Source organism: Melozone crissalis, unplaced genomic scaffold, assembly GCF_028551555.1.
Source record: "Melozone crissalis strain CALT ecotype California unplaced genomic scaffold, PUWL_Pcris_2 ptg000063l_1, whole genome shotgun sequence".
Taxonomy (NCBI): domain Eukaryota; kingdom Metazoa; phylum Chordata; class Aves; order Passeriformes; family Passerellidae; genus Melozone; species Melozone crissalis.
Genome location: NW_026535841.1, coordinates 6,191,144 through 6,211,101, shown reverse-complemented (window position 1 = coordinate 6,211,101; position 19,958 = coordinate 6,191,144).

The following is a 19,958-nucleotide window of genomic DNA, read 5'->3' as shown; positions in this document are numbered from 1 at the left end:
GCCAGGGCAGGGTGGGAGACCTTTGGCTGCAGCTCCTCCCTGCACACAAGACTTATTGCAGTATTTTGTTTGTTGTGTGACAATCCCTGAACCAGGTTCAGGCCCATGATCAAGTTACCAGGGCTCAGCTGCTCTGCATTAACCAGCCAGGGGGACATTCCCATCCTAGCACAAAGAAAAGGTAAAACCTGTTCATTTAAACATCTTTCTCACAGTTTTAAACAAAACATCATTTGCTTTATGTACTCATGTGTGCAATTAATGAGGCAGTAGCTTGATTTGAGCCCCTGGTTTTCCAACTCTGATGGTCACTTTGGTTTGGACCAAAAGAGAAGCATCCCAAATGTATTTATTTATTCACCTACAGGGCAAACAAATGGAGGAATTAAAGCTTTGCTCATGGGAGTGAAGCTGGGCATTGCCATAGATGTCTTACAACCCTTCCTTGGAGGCCAGGGATTCATGTCCCCTTGGAGGGGAGGGGGTTTCAGACCCCACCAGACTCTTCTTTCAGCTCCAACAGGAATTAGGAGGTTGATGGTGAGCATCAGGCTGTAAATGTTATTGGGAAAATGAAAGGCTCTCTGAGGATCCCGTGCTTCCCCAAAAGATGCCCCCTCATTTTCACCTTGGAGTAAAAGGATGCTGTGCTGGAGGTAGGAACACAGTGTAGAGCTGGTGTAGGTGTGCATTTTAAGGCTCAAAAATCAGTCAAATTAGTCAAGAAATAAGAAAAGTGGTTCCCAAGACGTGGGAGGTGTTTGTAATTTAACAGGCCTCCTTCCAGGGGAGGTTCCCAGCTGCCTGTCAGTCCCAGCCCCAAATGCCCCAATCCTGGTGCTCTGAGAGCCCAGCTCTGCCCCACTCTGGGACAACTCTCCACAAGCCCTTTTGCAACTCTTCAGCTAAACAGGAGCTTAACTGTGTCCTCCTGTGGGCCAAGAGCTTTAGAGCTGGCAGAGCAGAGCATGGTTTGAAGATGATTAAGCCTCTGCCTGCTCTGTCTATTATTGGAACTGCATCGGAGCTCAGGCTGGGGAACCATTTTCTGAGCAGCCCTCCCAGCCTCCTGAAATCAGTAGTGAAAGTAAACAAAACACCTTTACATTCCTCTGTGCCAACAGCTGAGCAGTTTTCAGGTGCCAACTCATCATTTATCTTCCTTTTCTCTTTTCCTGTGTCCCCCAAAGTCCTGAAGAAACTCCAAGGTGATTGTTCTCACCCTTGTTCAAGGCTGTTCCTTGGGCTTTGCAGAATTTCAGAGCTGGTGGCCGACAAACAAACAAAACCCCCTTTCCTGCAAAAATGTGTGTTACTTTTGACTGGGATACTTGCTTATTCCAGTTATTTTGGTGAGTGGTGGCTTTGTTTCTTCTAGGTCTGTTAATCTGCTTTTTTGTTGTACAGAAAGACAAATGCCAATTTATAGTCAAGACAAAATTCTGGTTTGATGTTTGGAAATGCAGTACCCAAGCTAAAATCCTGGATTTTCTGCCTTCGAACTCCTGGGAATTGTCAGGCTTCAGCTCTGAGCCTTCAGACCAGAGACTGAATTCAGACCAGGAGCTATTTCCTACTTCAGGGAAAGCAAAGTTAAATCTGAGTATAGGAATAAAACTTTGCAGGTTTGAGGTTTACAATTCTCAGACTTCTTTGCTCAGGAGCGTTTCTGCAGTGGGTTCATGAGCATTTTGTCCTTTTATGCTTTTCTTATTTGTATTTGTATCATTATATTTTTGAAGCCCTGCTGCTAATTCCCTCCATCCACATGGAACCATGGTTTCATCTGCTAGAATGAGGTGCAGCAAAGTTCTGCTCAGCTGTTTTTCCTGGAGCACCAGTAAAGGAAGAAGTGCAGCACAGCATCTCACAGACTAGCCCTCAGCCCTCACTGGTGCCATAAATCAGAAATAAGAAGCTCACCTAAAGTCAAGCAAAAAAAGCCATTTTTGTAAATGGAAACGGCTGCAAGTCCCATATGGATGTCGTGGCAGAGGTTCCCTGCCCCAGGAGGAGGTGGCCCCATCACCCCACACTGTTTTTTCCCCATGGGAATGGGAATTCATTATTTAGCTTTTTCTGAGCCATAACAACAGAATGTTTTGCAGAGCAGCTGAACAGGACTGCAAAGCTCGGCTGACAGAAATGCCATAGCCTCCAGAGTAAATCAGAATTTCCTCTTTGATTTGAAGGGGGAAAGCTGATTTTTACAGGGAAATTCAGGGGTAATCACAAAGCTGCCCTCTTCTCCCTGTTCCCCAGTGATATTCCCCAGCAAGCAATACTAGAAATACAGATGTTGGGTTTGCCTTTCATGTTTTCTTGGTAAATATCTGAATAAATATTTATCAGTAAACAGAGCAGATTTATTTCTGAACTGGAGTTGGCTGGGTTTGTGCATAGTTTTGGGTGAGGGGTTTTTAGGAGTGCTGGAGGGATGCTCAGTCTCAGGGACTGAGCTCTTCAGAAAGAATAAATGAAACAGAATTGTGTTTTGAATCAGAAAATGCTGTTTAATGGTTTCTCCCTCATAAAATGTGCTGATGGAAAAATTTTATGTAATAAAAACAAACAACACCTCCTTCCCCCTCAAAAAATAAAAAAAAAGAATAGGGAGTTTCCTTTCAAAATGTATTATTTGGATGTTTTCAGACTGAACAAACTTTATTTCATTTTTGAACTCGTTTCTGGGGAGAATCCATAGAGAAATAATTGAACAGAGGCTCCAAACCCAGATAAAAGAACTTGCCCTGACTGAAACAAAACATTTCGTTGAGCTTGAAAGTATTTGTGTGCTTGAAAGCAGCTCGTTGTGTGTGTAGGGGGGTTGTTTTGGTGATCCATGAAATATTTTTAAGATTTATGGGACCTGGTGGTGACTTTGAAGACAGAAAGTTCCTTTTTCAGCACAGCTGCAGCCACTCATGTCTGTGTGCTGTGTGGGCACTGAGGAGATATGAAAGCATAAAATATATTTTGTGAAATGCATTCTTTGCAAAGATAATAGATGTGTTTTATATAAATAGATCTGTCTAAAATAAAATCTACATGCAGGTTTTGGTGGGAAGGGAGCATGTGTGGGTGCATCCCAGAGCCAGGTGAGGAGGGATTTACCCACAGAGATGTGGGGAAGTTGATGTGATTAACTCTTCCCATCACCTACATTACTCTGGAGGGAGATGTCCTGACTCCCTAATCCCATTTTAACCAACCCAACTGAAATATTACCCTGACCAGTTTGCTTCTGGTTTTGTACTGGTCAGGATACTGCTGGTAGGCAGCAAGACTCTGCTGGGCTGCTGCCAGCATTGCCTGGGTTTGGAGGCTCCCCTCTTGTCTAAAATGTTGTGTTCTCCTGGGAATGCAGGGCAAGCAAGCAAAACTTCCAGCCCCTCACTCCTTGCATCTTTACCTTTTGGGAAAAACTCTTCTTCAAGTGAGATGCCAATGAAAAGATTAATGTCCCCTGTCCCAGGAGCAGGTTTTAGGGGATGGCAGAGTCTTTGCTGGGCCCTCCAGAAAGTGATACACCCTCAGCTCGTGTTTTGAGGGAAGGGAGGGCACCAGGGAAGTGCAGGGCAGGTATTTCTAGCCTGATGTGTCTGAGGAACACAGCAGGATTCAGCTCCAATGGTTAAATGTGAGTGATGGATCTGGAAGGTGGAGGGAGCCTCCTGAGCCCTCCTGCTCTCCAAACCTCCGGCTCCACACTGAGCCTTTAGCAGGCAGAGCAGGAAAAGGGGTGGCAGGGTGTTGTGAGGAGGAGGATGGAGGGAATACCTGCTGTTACAGGAGTGTTTCCATCACAGCACTCCTGTGTGGTGCTTGTTTAAAAGACACATTTCTCTCTGCACAGATTTCTCCCTTCAAACCAGAGGCTGAATGGATAAATCCTGAGATTCAGGGGTTGGCTCACATCTGTGTGTTTGAGGCAAAGGGGTTTCCACCTCCTCAGAGCTGAAATTGTTGAAGAAATCCAATATTTCCACATCTTTTAGCACTTCAGAGCATGGCAAAGAAAAAACTGTTTGGGGGAAAGGCACAGCTCTGGGCTGAGCCTTGAATTAGACAATGAAATAAGCTCAGGAATAGCAGAAGTGCATCCAAATGGTTTTGTGATGGCTGGGACATGGTTGTGTCCCTTCCTTCTCTCTGTGCCACGGTCCCTGGGGAGCAGCAGGTCCCAGGGTGCTTGGAAGGAAAAGGAATGGTGGAAAATGAGTGACCTGGGGTTCACATCCCTTCTCTGGTGCTCACAAGGAGCTCCCTGACCCTGGCAGACAGGGCTTTCACTCAGGGCCCATCCAACACAAACAGGAGAATTCAAAGCTACTGGATTAGGAGCTGGTGTGGCTTCCATTAACCCAGGGCTCTGCTGGGCTGACTCCTGGAAGAGCTGAGCATCAAATGCAATGAATCAGGAGGGAAGCCCCAGATCAGAGGAGCCCGCTGACCTCTGGAGTGAGACAGCATTCCCCAGGCAGCACCTTGGGAAGGGGGGCTGACACAACCAGGCTGCCCTCCTATTTATTAATTTCTTTAATCTCTTGATAGGCTTTCAGGCCCAAACTCATTAATTTGCCCATGTATACACAGATTTTTGTCAGCAGGGATGGCTGGGGGCTGAACCTCTGCAAGTATTACAGTAAAAAAGCAGCCAGGGAAGAAACAGCGTCCTGTAAGCAGGGAAGGTTTCACTGCAAGACAGCCAAAAAAATGCTGAGCCCTTCCAGGGAATTCTGCTTGTCTTTGTTTTCTCTTTGCATGCTGCAGATAAATGAAAATATTGATGCATTCCTCAAGCATCCATCTGAGCCTGGAAGTGGATCAGGGAGCCCAAGAGCAGTGCACACCCGCGTGCAAGTGTGTAAATAAAGATTGTTACCCTGAGACCTGGGGCTGCAGCTTTCCTCACTGGGACCAGATTAGTTTCATGCACTGATTGAGTTCATTCTCTGGCCAAGCAGTATTTCAACTACTGAAGGCAATTATTTTTTTAACCTTAAAAGTATATAAAAAAGGAAAATCCCTGAACTAACTCCAGCAATGGTTAGGTGAGCCCCTTGCCAGCTAGGATGTGCCTGCACATATGGACACACAATAACTTTGTCCATTGCTGTCATAAAACTAAAGGCACTTAGATGAGGGTGAGGGGTCAGGGGAGACCTTGATTTAATAACAGGGGAAACATTATTTTTCTGTTATTAATTACACATTATCCATAGTACATTTGCTGCACTTAGCTTAGATAAGGTTACATCTATATTTTTCTTAGGGAAACTTCTCAGGTCACATAGGGGAAGGTGGCTGGAAGGCAGGGAAAAGAAATGTGCTTTAGAGAGCTGGGAAATGCTGCATTTCTCTATGACCTCCCCCTTCTCAATCTGATCTTCTGGGGACTGATCCTTGCACATTCCTGGAATAGCTCACTTGGTGAATGCTAAATGAATTGAGGTACAGAAGAAAGTTGGGGCAGCACCAGCTTGGAGTTCCCAGAAAGTCCAGAGGGATGGATACATCCTTACACCTGTGCTCTCCCTCCCTACCTTGTAGCTACTGGATCAGTCAAATTCAAAGTGAAAAGTTATGTTCAGTGAGAGGGAGACTTAAAAGTTCAAATCGAGGTCTGGTTCAGTGCATTCTTTCTCTTGTTTCCTCACTTTCAGCTGCTTTGGAGGAGCCTACTGGGAGGATTTATCCCATTCCTGCTGGGGGAGATCACCAGCCTGCAGAGGTCATGGACAGTGGGGATCATCATGGGGAAAATGTGGGGCTCAGCTCCAGGAATTGTCCCAAAGTGAGAAGTGCAGGTGCCTCAGTGCTCCCTTCCCAGCACAGATCAGGAGATAACAACTCTGCTCTCAGGGATGGATCCATCTCCCCTTTCCCAGCTGAGACTCTGCCTGAGGAAGGGGTCAGGCAGCTGATGGGAAAGCAGGAAAAAGAAGTGAGAGAAAATAAACAACCCTCAAGGAATCCACTCCACGCAGATGGATGGTTTGTGTTGCAGGGAGTGAAGAACCTCTTCATGTGGTGTCAGCACTTGGGAAATTTCTCCTCTATAAGTAAATTTCTGGGGGAGAAAAAAGAGAAATAGAAAGGTTTGGGTTTTTAACACAGCAAGGCTCAGGATTAGGATTTACCCAGCTGAGACCTCCATCCCTGGGAGCACAGAGGGCTGAGGGAGATGCCTGCCTGTTACATGGGAGAGCAGATCATTCTCCAGGCACTTAATTCCATAGGAAAGGGTGGCTGCTGCCCTGTCATCATCACAGACTCATTAAATTGGGCATGTGAGGCAGTGCTAGTGCTGGAAAGAGGACATAATCCTGTGTGGAGCTTCTTCTGCAGGGGAGGGACAATTGGTGTCCCTGGAATATCTGTAAGGCTGTGCCCCAGCCCTCTCTCTATCAGTGCACATGGAAAATGGGAATCAGCAGCCATTCTGTCCAAGCTGATCTGAAATTGAGCTGTTTCTTTTCTCAACCCCCTCAGGGCACGAGGGGATGCAACTCTGGGTCTGTCTAGCAAGAAAGCAAACACAGAAGTATCTGCTAGGCTGGGTGATCTATAGAAATGGCTGGGGCTGGGTGTTTTTAGCAGTAGTTCCTTTTTTCATTGTCTTTTCCATGTTCCAGCAGTGCTCATGTCAGTAGGAGCCACAGGCTGAGGGATCTCTGCTGGGTTTGCCCTTTGGGATGTCCAACAGGTCTGGTACAAATTCAGTGATGGAGACCCAGCTGTGTCTGCTCTGGCTGAGTTTCTTGCCTGCCCAAAGCTCAGCATTTGCCCATCTTTGTGTGCCCATCTATTTATTCCACTGCTTTCAGATGGCTTCCAGTATCTGTGGAGTGTTTGCCCCCTGTGGCTCATCCCTGGAAAGAAACAAGTGGAATTGTTTTGGGGTTTTTTTTATGTGAAAGGCAGAGACAGCAAAACTCTGGTTCTGCTTTAGTGGCTGAAAAGTAAAATTGATGAGTGTTGGGACACCAGCTTGTGTTACTTGACCAAATCAACTGGGAATCCTGGCTGAAGTCAGCACAGTGACTTGCTGTATTCATTAACTTGATTCATTTATGTGAACACAGTGACATCTCCCTATTGTGGAATCCTGGTCCCAGAGCTGAGCATCCCTTGGATGTCTCTTTAGAATCTTTGTTGCTGTCTCCCACCATCAGTTTCCAGTAGTGAACTTAATGTTATTTCTTTGGGAGTTGTTTTGTTTCCCTGTTCCTAGCAGTAAAATGAGAGCCAAAAATCATCTGTATAGCTCAGGGTGATGATGTCCTTGGGTCAGTGGTGTGTCTGTCACATGCTCTGAAGAGTGATGTGGTCCCCAGTACTCTGCCTCATCAGGACCTCCTGTTGCTTGTGTTTTGTTCAAGGATATGTTAATTTATATGGAAAATTATACATCCATTTTCATTGCTGGCATACTCATAGCAAGGCACTTTGTGCAGATAAAGCTTTCAAGTCAAGTTGTTTCAAAACTTTCCTAAAAGTCTGGCTGTGGAAATTCTCTCCTTGAAAACACTCGTGCCTTAAATTAGGGGATTGATTTAAGCACAGTTCTTAAATCAACTTATTGTCCCTGCTGCAAGGAGTATTCATGAAACAGTCATCTCAGTCCCTGCAGTCAGAGCCTCTGAGCTTTTCTTCATATGTAAATAGAAAAAAAAAGAAAACAAACCAAAGAAAGCAACCCCTGAGCTGAATCAGAGCCCTGTCGCTCCCACGCAAAGTGGAACGATTAAAAAAAGGATGCTTTTGTTTTAAGTGTAGAACCAGTCATAATAGGCACAACAGGGAAGTGCTTAATAGGGTTTCAGCTTGCAAAACAGTAATTAGAGATGATATTCCTCTGATTGCTCAAGGCTGAGTTTGTGATAGGTCATCCCTCAATCGGGGCTGAATATATGTGATGTGGAGGCCCATACTTGCAACATTACAAGGCAGGCATGCTTTTCTTTAATCATTATTATTTCAGTTACAACCCGGATGAGTGATCCCAGCTGGTAGATAAGAATCAAACACACACAAATAGGGCTCATCTTTCTTACCATATGGAAACCTGAATTGCAGAAGTCGTCTCCATCTCAAACCCTGCTCAGCCCCCGTCCAGCCAGGCAGTGTTTCTGCCCTGGTTTTGCTGTAGTTAATTTATGAGCAACCCTCTAACCCAAGCACAGCCTCTGCCTGGGTGTAGGGGCAGGGATAACTTCATTTATTTATAGCCCTTCATTCAGAAGGGTTTTGAGTGCTGCCTGGCCCTCCTTTCTTCAGAGCTCAAGGTACCATCTTCTCCTGGCCAGCTCAGAACACATTTTCCATCTGCTCCTTCTTCCTCCTGCTAACAGCTTCATGTCCCAGCCACCAGCTATCCAAATGCTTTTCTTAAAGTCCAAGTAGAAAAAATGAGTCCTGCTTTTTTGAAATATTTCCTTTACAAGTTTTAGGAGGGATTTGCCTTCTTTTACCTGCACAGCCACAGCAGAGACAAGCCCAAGGAATGCTCTCATCTTCCATATGTGAACATACTTTGCCCTGTGTATTAAAAAATAGAGGGGGTAGAAAAATCCCTGATGAAGGGGAAGGGGCAACAATGTCTAATCACTGCAGAGCCATCTTGAGCTAATTGAGTTTGTCTAAAATTCATCCAGCCTTTAAGGTTTAATAGAAGATGATGGTCTTAATGCATCACATGCCTTGGAGTAAATGGATACTCTGCTTTAAAGGCCCTGTTGATGTTATGTGAAGGGGAACAACAGTTGTTATGATTCTGAAACTCAGATTGAACCCAATTAATCAATGCTGAGATGATTTGAATCATGTGGCATGCATGGTCACCTCTCTGATATTCTATCCTTATCCCTCCCTGGACTGAGACATGATTGATGTCAACTGTACACCGAATTTTCAGGGGGAAGGCTGAGCCAAGTCATTTGGACAGAGAAACAAATTAGATCAAAAGTGTGATCCAGGGGAAAGGAGATCAGTTTCAGAGCAGAAGCTTAAATTTCTTTTTATACCTTGGGTGCTCTGTCTGGGTGCACAAGCCCTGGGGATTGCACTTGTGTGTGTGTGTGTGTGTGTGTGTGTGTGTGTGTTTTGTGGGGGTGTTTGGTGTGTGGGGTGTGTGCACGAGCAGCAGCTCAGGACACTCAGCAGGGGATGGCCACACATGCCTTGGTCAAAGCCCAGCGTGCAGAACTCATCCAAAGGCACGTTTGCATCTTCAGGCAGCCCTTCATGTAAAAATAATCTGCAGCCATCCTCAGATCTTAGGTTACAGCCAGCCGTGGTTACCTTGTGACTCTCCTTGGAGAAGAGGGAGCGGGAGGAGGCAGGAGGGGGCAGAGCTGGGGGAGCAGCCCGGGCCCTGCACGGTGCTTCACACCCTGTCCCCCTCTGGCTCGCTGCTTTTCCACCCTCTCCGCCCGCCAAGCCTCGGCCGGGGGTTCGCAGGGAGGGGGATTTTGGATCTCGCCTTTTATTTCCTTGGGCTTCTCCTCCTGGGTTACAGAAAGCAGTGGGAGGGTGGCGTGATATGGGTGTTTCTAAGGACTGGGGGTTGGGTTTTGCTTCTTTTTTTGTTGTTATCTTTTTTTTGTCTTTCTTTTCCTTTTTCCCTCCTTTTTTCCTTTTCTTCTTTTTTTTCTCTTTTGTATTTTAAACTCCTTCTTTCTTTTTTTTTTTTTTTTTTTGGTCTCCTTTTTTTATCCTTTATTTTTGCTTGTTTCCTTATTTTGTTTGTTTCTCTTTTTTGTTTGTTTGTTTATTTGTTTGGGGCTTTTCCTTTCTTTTCCACAAAGGGCTTTTCCCTGCTGCTCTCCACTCTCCCCACAAACCTTGTGCCACCAGTTTGGGGGTGGAAGGACTGTCCTTGCCTCCTTGCCACACGTTTTTCCCCACAGGAGGTGTCCGGGGGACCGGAGATTCCGAGCAGCCGCTTTATCCCTTCACTTCATACAGCGCATCCCGCTTCCCTGGCAGCTCCGGGGGCTTTGGAGAATCCTTGCCCAAAGGCACGGGTGGGATGTGAGCGGGGAAATCGCGGTGCAAACCCCGCTCCACAGCCCCGCTCCGTCCGCAGGGAGGGTCCCCCCGGTCCCCTCCGCTCCCTCCTTATCCCTCCCGGTCCGTCCCGCTCCCTCTCGGTCCTTCCCGCTCCCTCCCGCTCCCTCCGCAGGGACCGGCGCTGCCGCGGCTCCCCGGGACGCTGCCCGGGATGCTCCCTCTCGTCCCCGAGCCCCGGGTCACATTTATTTCCTACAAGGAGCTAAAGTCGCTGTCGCTTCACCCCTCGGTGGCACCGGCTCGGACGCGGTGTCACCTCCCCGCGGGAAGGTGGAGACGCCGAACCCCCCGAGGTCCCCAGCGAGTTCCTATTAAAGGGGTTTGAAAGCTTTTCTGTCCACAAATTTTCGGTATCCGTCTCCAGCTGCTGGTGCTGGGGATGCTGGAGTTTGCTGACGATAGGAACTAAGGAATTTTTTTTCTTCTTTTTTTTTTTTTTTATAGGAGCTTTCCTTAATTGTGATATTAAGCGATTCAGCCTAATTCTGATTAAAGCGAGCGTTGTAACAGCTCAATACGACCCCGTCTCATCTCTTTAATAGCTCTGAAAGCGTCTGCGGGGGGGAGATACCTTAAGGAAGTTAAATGATGTCAAGATTATTTTTCATTACTGCAGTTTTGTATAGTTAGAAAAGCAACAAACACTGTTAATCTGGTTCAGTGAGGGGGCAAAGCCTTTAACCACACATTTTTTTTTACTCATTAAGTTCATTTGTGAAAAAATTCTCGTGATATAATTGCGTGTTTATACTACCTTTGCTCGTTTTCCTCCTTTTTTTTTAACCCCCAATCGAAAAAAAATCACTGCTGCTGAAAATTGCTGATTATCCTGACACATTTTTTCCCCCCCAGTGGAAACGCTGATGATTTGAAGCACAAGGAATAGGAAATTCTGACGGGAGATCTATTGTTTTTCAGAAAGATCTGAACAATAACTGTCATGGAAGGCTCCGCGCTTGTATATGTGTTAATTAGAGGCTGCATAAATAGGTGCACAGAGGAATAGAAGCGGCTTCCTTAAGTTTCCAGAGCTGGGCTATAGTTTATGTTACAAACAAAAGAAAATTCGGGTTTGGGTTGGCGTTTTTTAATGACAGCGCATAAAACCTTCTCGCTTTTCTCAGTACCGTCCATCCAGCCCTTCCTGTCTCTCGCCTCGGGGCGGGGGGGAAATAAATAAAGGAAAAGTGGGGATGTAAGCGTTGCCTTAAGAGTTTGGGTAGTTTAATTCATCCCCGCTTCCTTTCCAGCTGAAATCCTCGGGAACTCGCACACCGGCGGGGAGAAGGGATGGGGGCAAAACCGAGGCTTTTCCAGAACAGCTGGCCCGGGGGGTTGGGGTGAAAACGCTGAATTTTGGGTGCCAGGGTGACACTTCTGTCTCTTCGCAGCGTTTCCACAGAGTTTGAGCGGCTGCGGTGGAAGCTGAGCTGGGTGCGGGGATTTTCCCCCATGTCCCCAGCGCTGCCCTATGCCCCGAGCTTTCACCCTCTACGCCAGCATCATCCCCTCCCACAAAAAAAAAAAAAAAAAATTAAAAATTTAAAAAGCGATTTTGTCGCTTTTTATCACTTGCTTCAAAAATAAACCCCAAACAACCTCCAAGTCTTGGGGTGAGGGTGCTGTAGCCCCCGCATCCCCCCTCTCAGAAGCCGCCCTGGCTTCCTATTGATTTTATTCCTTGCCCAGAGCCTCCTGGAAAATGGCATTTGCCGGGATGTTTTTCCCTCGCAGCCTGCGTATCGTCACTCAGCGGCAGAGCTCTCTCCATCCTCCCTCCTTTTGTGTCCTTCCAGCCCTCTGCTTAATTGTATTCCCAATTGCATTTCCTTTGATGGATTTACTTCCTTTTATAATTTCCCTGTTATGGACCCTGGTTTTGCCTTCCCGACACTTAATGTGGAAAATAATGTCATTTATGTGTTCAAGTTGAGGAGGAACCGCTCGCTTTGGAAGTCTCTGCCGGGATGTAAGAAGGGTTCTCCCCTTTTTTGTCAAGCCTTGACATCCCCCCCGTTTTCCAGCTGTTCTGACGAGTCTCCCCATTTCCCTGCTGTTTTTACAGCCTTAAACCCCTCGAGCTCCCCGAAAAGACAGGGAGAGCAGAGCGGGGGAAGCCTGGAGGAGAGGGGTGTGGAGGGGAGAGCGGGGTCGGTGCGGGACAGGGGCAGAATTGGGGTGATCTGGCACTCTCGGGGTGCTGGCTGCGGCTCCACGCATGGATCCATTGCCATGCAGAGTAATGCAGGTGGGGGGGCGGTGCTGATAACGCCGATGGACGTGGAAAAGGTTCGGGAGGCAAACCCAGGGACCCAAGGGCCAGGGCTGGGGGCATCTCCCTGCGGAGCCGTTCCCGGGTCCGGCCGTTCCCGGCGCTCCGGGAGCACCTCCCGGGCCCGTCCCAGGACGTGCCGCTGTCCCCGCGGTGGCCGTGGGACAGTCCCGGTGGTTCGGGAGGGCAGGACAGCAGCCCCGATGTGGGGATGTGCGGTTCCATCCCTCCGGAAAGGAGCCGCGTTCCGAGGGACACCAAATCCCTGCTCTGCAGAGAGGGACGGAGCGGAGCGGGAGCAATCCCAGGAGAAGGAGCCGAGGGAGGTGGGAGCGGGGGACGAGGAAGGCAGAGCCCCCCAAGGGGGACACGAGGCACGGGCAGCCCCGGGCGGGAGGGGCGCTCCTGTCCCCCCCTCGGAGGGGTCGATTTCGTTTGCGAAAATAAAGGTGGGGATGCTCCTTAATCCGGACACTGCGGTGCTGCTCTTCTGCCGATCCCCCAGAGCGGAGAGGTCCCCGCGGCCCCTTCGCGGTTCTTTTGGGGAGGGATGATGTATTTGTCCCTGTGCAGAGCTGCTGCCTTTTCCCTGCTTGTGGGAAAAGCTGTTTTCCCCCTCTCCCGAGTCCGGCGCCGTCCCGGTTTGAGACATTTGCAACATTTAAAGTCCGAGATCTTTTTTCTTTGGCAACAGTAGTGGGTTAAGCGGAGATCGGGGGAGGAGGTGCCCGGCTGGCAGTGCCCGGGGCCGGAGCCCATCGCCCTCCCCGCCCGCACGGCTCCGGCTGCGACCCCCGGCCCCTCCGAGGATGCTCGGGTGGAAGGGATGCAGGGGATGGGGAGGTGGATGCGGATTGGACTGGGACTCAAACCCGGTAAAAAACAACAAAAAAAGAGTGGAGATGGGGAGTAAGGAAGGAGATGAGGGAGCAGCTCGGGCAGGGGGACACAGAGAAGCCGGCTATCCCCACAGGTGGCTCCTCGCAGGGTGTGTGGGGGAACCTGCAGCTTTGGGAGTAAAAAAGACAAATTATCTCCTTCCCTTTTCCCTTCGTTCCTTCCATGTCCCTGTGCTGAGCAGGAATGATGTGGGGATTGGGGCAGGGTGTAGCTTTCCACAGGGGGCTGAGCCCTTTTTACCCCTCTGTGTCTGTGTGTGTGTGTCCCGTGCAAGAGTTCATTCTGAAGGTGGATGCCTGATGCCTTAGACCTGGAAAAAATATTTCCCTACCCTCCCAGCACCCTTTTCCCAGCCTCTCTCCCTCCCCTCCTGGGTGAGCAGCTCCAGCAGTGTCCAACCCACCCTCGGTGAGCTCAAATGGGAGAAGAGGGGTCGGGCAAAGAGGGGGCAAGAGGTTGTTGAGGCAGCAAATAAATCCCAACACCCTGTTCCCCCCAGGTCCTTTCTGCTGCCCCTCATATCGCCAACAACAATAACAGCCAGGCTGACACTGAAGCCGTTTGGGGAACAATCCTTTTAATCGGGGAATAATCCACAGGACACTTTAAAGAAAAGCTGGAGCATTAACCCTGTGCCCCAGTATAATTCTTCCAAGAAGCATCTGGTACTTACATCACAACACGGGATTAGCTTTCTCCTTGCAATACAGCAAGATCAAAGGGGTTTTCCTGTGCCCTGCAAGGACCTCGGTGAGGTGTCCCTGGCAGAGGGACACGGGTGGGAGCCCGAGGTGTTTCTGACAGTGCAAACTTAAATGAGCTCAGCTGAGCCTTCTTCCAGGGCACAAGGGATGATCAGGACTTGGCTGGGTGGGGAAGGGTTGGGGGATATTTTAGGGTTTGTCCCACCGTATTCTGTGCTGCCAAGAGCTGCTTTTGGCATCATGGCTCCAAATGTCCCACCTCACCTGCAGCTCTCAGGGGAGAGACCAGAGCAGGAGCTGCTCTTCAAGGAATAGGGCAAGAGGACACAGCCTTAAGTTGTGCCATGAGAGGTTCAGATTGGATAATAGGAAAAATTTCTTCATTGAAAGGTGGTCAAGTGTTGGAGCTCCCTGGGGAAGGGGTGGAATTGCTGTTCCTGGAAATGTTCAGAAAATATGGGATTGTGGCCCTTGGGGTGCCCGTGGTGAACCTGGCAGTGCTGAGTTAGTGGCTGGACTTGATGATCTTAGAGGGCTTTTCCAACCTTAACAATTCCAACAGGGGATTCTGTGATTCCCCTGTCCCTGCTCCCTTACTCATCCTGCTCCAGCTCCAGTTTAGGCCTCACTGGAGTTCCTGGGCTGGGTCATAAAAAGATTTACAAGACACTGTTAAACCAGCAATAAAAACAATTAACTTTAATGGCACCTTGGTTGGGTTTTTCTCTCTTCTCTTTTCTCCTCCAGAGTGTGCATCAGGCCAGGAGCAGTGCAGGACAGTGTGGGGAGAGACCCCAGGGAGGGAGGGGGCAGCCAGCTCCCAGCACCCCTCCTTGGGGGTCTGGGAAGGGGTTCAGCTTGTACAACCTGGGTTTTGGGATGTTTGGGGTGTGACTCCATCCCCACAGCCCCAGAGGAGCTGCTGAGCTCTCGCTGTGCCAGTGGTGGCACCTTCCACCACTCCCTGGGGATCCCCACAGCAGCAGGGATGGAGGAGCAGAAATTGCTCCCATGCCTGGGGCTCTGCCCTGCCCAGCCTGGCCAAGGCCCATCACAAACCCCACAGTCTTGGGCTCAGTCAAGGTATTTTTCTTCCTTTAAAGTACAGGAATTAATTTCTAAGAAACTGGAAATGCCAACTGTAGCTATAAATCAGAAATTGCCAGAGGATGAACATTATCCAAAGTGAAGCAATTTAGTAAAATCATCTCTTTCCTTCCATCTTCCTCCCCCTTCTGCTCCCCAATGAAAATTAAATTATTAGCTCAGCAGTATAAATGATAGTGCAGCACCAGTTGGAGATGCTGTTTGGGGTGAGTTCATTAGATAAATGGCATGGAGAAAGACTTGCGAAAATACAAATAAAAATTGATGCTTACTTCTGCTGATCACCAAGGGGGAGTTGTCTGTTAATTTTGTGATAGCAAACATTTTTCTTGTAAGGACAGAAGAGAGGACCTTCTCTTCTTGGAGCACTTCTGTATTGGTATTTGAACATCTGGACAGATTGTACAAACCATTTGCCTAAAATAGCATTGCTTCGTTGATCTTAGAAGTTATTAAAAATAAAAGAGCTGGCAACAGAAAGGAATCATAAAGTACATTTGGATTTCATATGAAATTTCCACCCTGAGATAAAACAGTAGTGTTTTACAGAAGATGAGAGATCCCAACCAAGTTTGGCTATGTAAAAAAATCATCGACCCAAATATTTCAAATGTTCCCAAGTTATTATTAGTATTTTTTCCAAAAGCTTAGCTGATGGGGAGGGAGCCTGTGAAGGTAAATCCCCCTGAGCAGAAGCCTGGCTGAAGCAGCACTGCTGCCGTTGATATTCCCAAGCCAGAGCCCTGGATTTATGTCAGAGACCCCAGGAACTGGTGTTGGGAGGTTCAGCCCTGAATCCACCTGTGGGACACGGGTCTGGAGTGAGGATGGGTTAGCCCAGATAGAAATTTTCCTTCACAGGGCACCCACATCCCCCTGGGATGAACGGGGACGTTTGTCCTCCCTCCATCCTCCTGCATTTTAAAGCGCAGCCAGCTGATTTCTCACGCTCTCAAACACAGATACCTTATTAGCACACAGATGCCACCATGCAATTTGCTCTGGGTTTGTGCCTCGAGCTTTGCCTCTGTGCAAAATGTCCAGAGAGAGAAAGAGAGAGAGAGAAGTGTAATTATCTGGTTACAGCTCTGCTGACACAGGGCAGGGCCACGCCGACAAGCCACAGCCTGTCCGTGCTCCTCACTAACTGTCCATGGGGCTGCTCCTACCCTATCCCTACTGGGAAGTCACCCAGAGCAGCACCTCCTCCTTCCCTTTTCACTCCACATCAATTTTTTTCTGGCTTTTTCCTTCTTAAAAAATATTTGCTGTGCTTCAAAAAGTGCTTTGAAACAAAAAGTGCTTTGAAAGCATCACGGCTTGCAGCGCTCGAAAGAGGGAGATAAAAAATAACTGGGGCTGAGTTTACTGCAGAGCCACAAACCCTCTGTCTTTGGGGTTCCAGCATTGTAGAAACGTTGCTGTGGAATGGGTTTATTAATTGCTGGTTTATTAATTTACTTCCCCTCTGTGCTTGGTGTAGAAGAGGGTGGCTGCTGCAGTCTCAGTGTCGCACCTGGGAACAGCAGCACGGACAGGTAGTTGCATGTCATTAGATCCCATCATGAGTTCCCAGCTCTCAGCCCAGTCCCTGCTCGGGGCATGCCCTCAGCCCAGCCATTCCTCCCTCTGCCAGCCCTTCAACAGCTTTTCCCCCCGCTGGGTGTGGATCCCTGAGTTCGTGGTTGAACCCCAGTGACAAGCTGTTTGTTTTCCAGCCACCTTTGCAAACCTCTCAGGAACCAGCCTTAGACTGTGAGGCTGGAAAACGCTGTGCCAGCCCTTTGCCAGCACAAAGCCTGTCCCAGCTCTCCGGAGGGAGCAGCAGGCAGTTAATGCTCCTCAGCTAACGAGCAGTAACTCGTTAAGTTTCAGTGACTTAGTCCTTTATGTTGGCCTGTCTATAAGGGAGAGACCACACAGAAGCAGAAAGAGCAGCCAGCTCTGTGGCCCCGTTGGCCAGAGTCAAGGGGGAGGTGATAATTGTTTGTTTGGACTCTCCTGTTTTAGGGGAGTTGCCGATTGTTTGTTTTTAAGCCCATCAGGAGTTGAACCGTGTTTGCCTTGCGGCTCTTAAGCCGGACTAGGGAGGAGCAGAGGCAGCACTGGCACAGGCTGGGGGAACCCCTGGGGCAGGGGTAGGGGCAAGGAGCACAGGGGATGCTCGGGGTGAGGGGATGTGGCTGCTCTGGGAGTCATTTGGGAATCTCAGCTAATGATAATTGTGGCTTGGAGGTGTCACAAGTGGGCTCCAGCGAGTTTGGGAAGACAGGCACCCCTGACAGCTCTCTCTGCGGTGGGAGGGGGATTAGGGGATGGTTTTATGGCATTTAAGTACCCTCCTCCCCCAGTTTCATGACAAATAGCCCAAGGGGGAAAAAAGGATTTTGTTTCCTCACCCTGCCTTCCTGGAGCTCCGAGTGAAAGGGAGACAAAGCCCAGGCTTATCTCCTAAGTGTTTCCCACTGCCTTGCTTAGCTCTTGGTCTCCTCTGATTCCAGTTGTAGGCCCCCTAATTCTCCTCTGGTGTTGTAGATGGGGCTGGAGACAAGGCTGGGACCCCACAGCTTGACCCGTGTCCCCAGCTCCTGCTCCCATTTTAGATGGCAGATCAGGAGAGAGCAGAGCATTGGAGATGGGGCTTCCTGGATCACCCAGACCCAGGCTCCTCACTAGCAGGGCACTAAAGGTTCACTGTCACCAGTGTTCCTGCTGGTAACTTGAGCCCAAACTTTCTTATCACATCCCAAGGGAAGGCAATAGCAGCGTCACACATAACTCCTTGGGGCAGGAGAACAGCAACATGGAATTGCTACTTTAAAAAGCCAGCTGCAGATAAGCTTTCCTGCCTTTCCTTTGCTGGTTATACAAGCACTACTTAGGGAAAAAAAAAATACGAAAACAACACTGGGGACAGATTTGAAACAACTGCTGTGTGCTGGAAGAGCGTGCGTGTGAGATATGGAGTAGATTAGAGCTTGACATGGCACGTAAAAACACTCTTTCCTTTTAACACCTTTATTGCAAGTTTTAAAGGGCAATCAAAATCCTGTTCTTAGCTGTTTGTCTCTGCTATAAAAGGACACTCATACCTGTGAAATCTTATGACCTACAAATAGAGTAAATGGGGTATTTTTTGCGTCAGTGACCTCTAGAGTGAGGCTACGTAAATAAAATGTAAAGGAAGGGTTGGGGATGAGTTGTGTAGCAGGAGGATGGTGGGGACAGTGCTGGTTTCCACCAAAGAGAGGGAAAAAATTGTTATGAGCACCTGCTCAAAGAAAATTAATCCAGTCCTGAGGGAGCATGGTTTTTCTGAAGTCAGCGGAATGATGTCGGTGTGTGTTGGGCTTTGGAGAAAAGCTCAATCCTGCTTGGAGGAGGGCACCTGTGTGTGCTCTTGGATCCTTCTCAAATCTTCATCCCAAGGTTTTCTTTACTGCTTTTCTCTAGGAGGCCCAGACAGATGGATTTGTGTATGATGGGCTTAAAAAGGAGTAAAAGAATGAATGGATATTTCCCAAAAAATGCCCCCAACAGCCAAAGCTCCAGGCAGGAGGGAAGGGCAGCGAGATTTCCCTCCCGGCAAACTCTGCTCCCTTTGGTTTTATTTTTATTTCTGCTGCTTTGTATTTTGTTATTGAATGTTTTCTTGGCTTTTTTCCTTTCCCCAAGTCAAACTCAATGAAAGTCTGAGAATGAAGTCAAACCAGTGAATTTTGTGGCCTTGCCTCCACAAGGTCATGAGATTTTGCAAGAGACCAGGGGCTGAAATGCCTTGAGCTCTGATTGCTGAGTCTCACAGCAGCTCAGGAAGGTGGTGTCCAGCAAAAAGGGCTCACTCAGGTACCTGGCCCTGCTCTGTGGTGGTTGGGAAAAGGTGCAGGAGCAGTGGAAGCACTGGTTCAGCTGGATGGAGCCTGACTCCATCCCTCTGTCTGGAAATGAAGCAAATGCCTCTGCCCCCACTATCAGCTCTGTGCATCATATGATTCATGCTCAAGGAGTCCCAGAATTACAGCTGTAAGGCACGTTGTGTTTAGGCTCACTGAAATCATTCTGTCATAAAAGGGCTGCCATTGTGGGTGCACTGGGGAGGGAAAAAAAAAAAGAGGAAGAGTCACAAAGGCAAGGCAGGCACCCAGCCATCTTGTGCAATCAATATTCCTGCAGCCGTTCCTTACGGAAAGACCTCGGTTCTTTTGAAATGCCAAGCACCTTCTCCCTCTCCATCAGGCAGCTGCCTTGCTCTTCCCCCCTGGGGAGGGCATGGACCCACTGTGGGCATCCTTCCATGCCCATGCAGCAGCTGCATCCAGCCTTTCCCTGCTCTCAGCTTGCCTCAAATGTATCAATTTTCATTTGTTTCCCAATTATCCTGGCATGACTTGATTAAAGGCTGGTTGAAATGTACAGTGCAATCTGGTTCATCTCTACACTGTCCTTTTTTTTTTTTTTTTTTTTTCCTGTGGATAACAAGGGGCTGGACTTGGTGGGAAGGGTCTTTTCCAAGCCTGGCTCAGAGCAGAGCTGCTGAGGTGGGGGGCAATGAGCACGTGGGAAACGTCCCAGGTTGTTGTTGTTCTGTGTTTGGGAAGTGGGAAAAGGCATTTCCCATCACCTTTCTTACACTTGTTTTAGGAAGAGGTGCCACAGCAATCCTTGTGCTTGGGGATCAGAGGAGAATCCTTCAGTGCCAAGGAAATCTCGTCCTCACTCCTTGCCCGGGACCTTTCAGCTCCTTGCCCAGGCTGGGGGCTCCCTGGGGTGGTGGGAGCAGGTTCTGAGTGGCAGGACCCCTTCTCTCACCCCTTTCCAACTCAGGGCACTGACTTAGGGCAGTCCAGTTTAGGCTGATCCCCAGCTGCTGCTCAGCTGCATTTCCAGGTATCCCACCC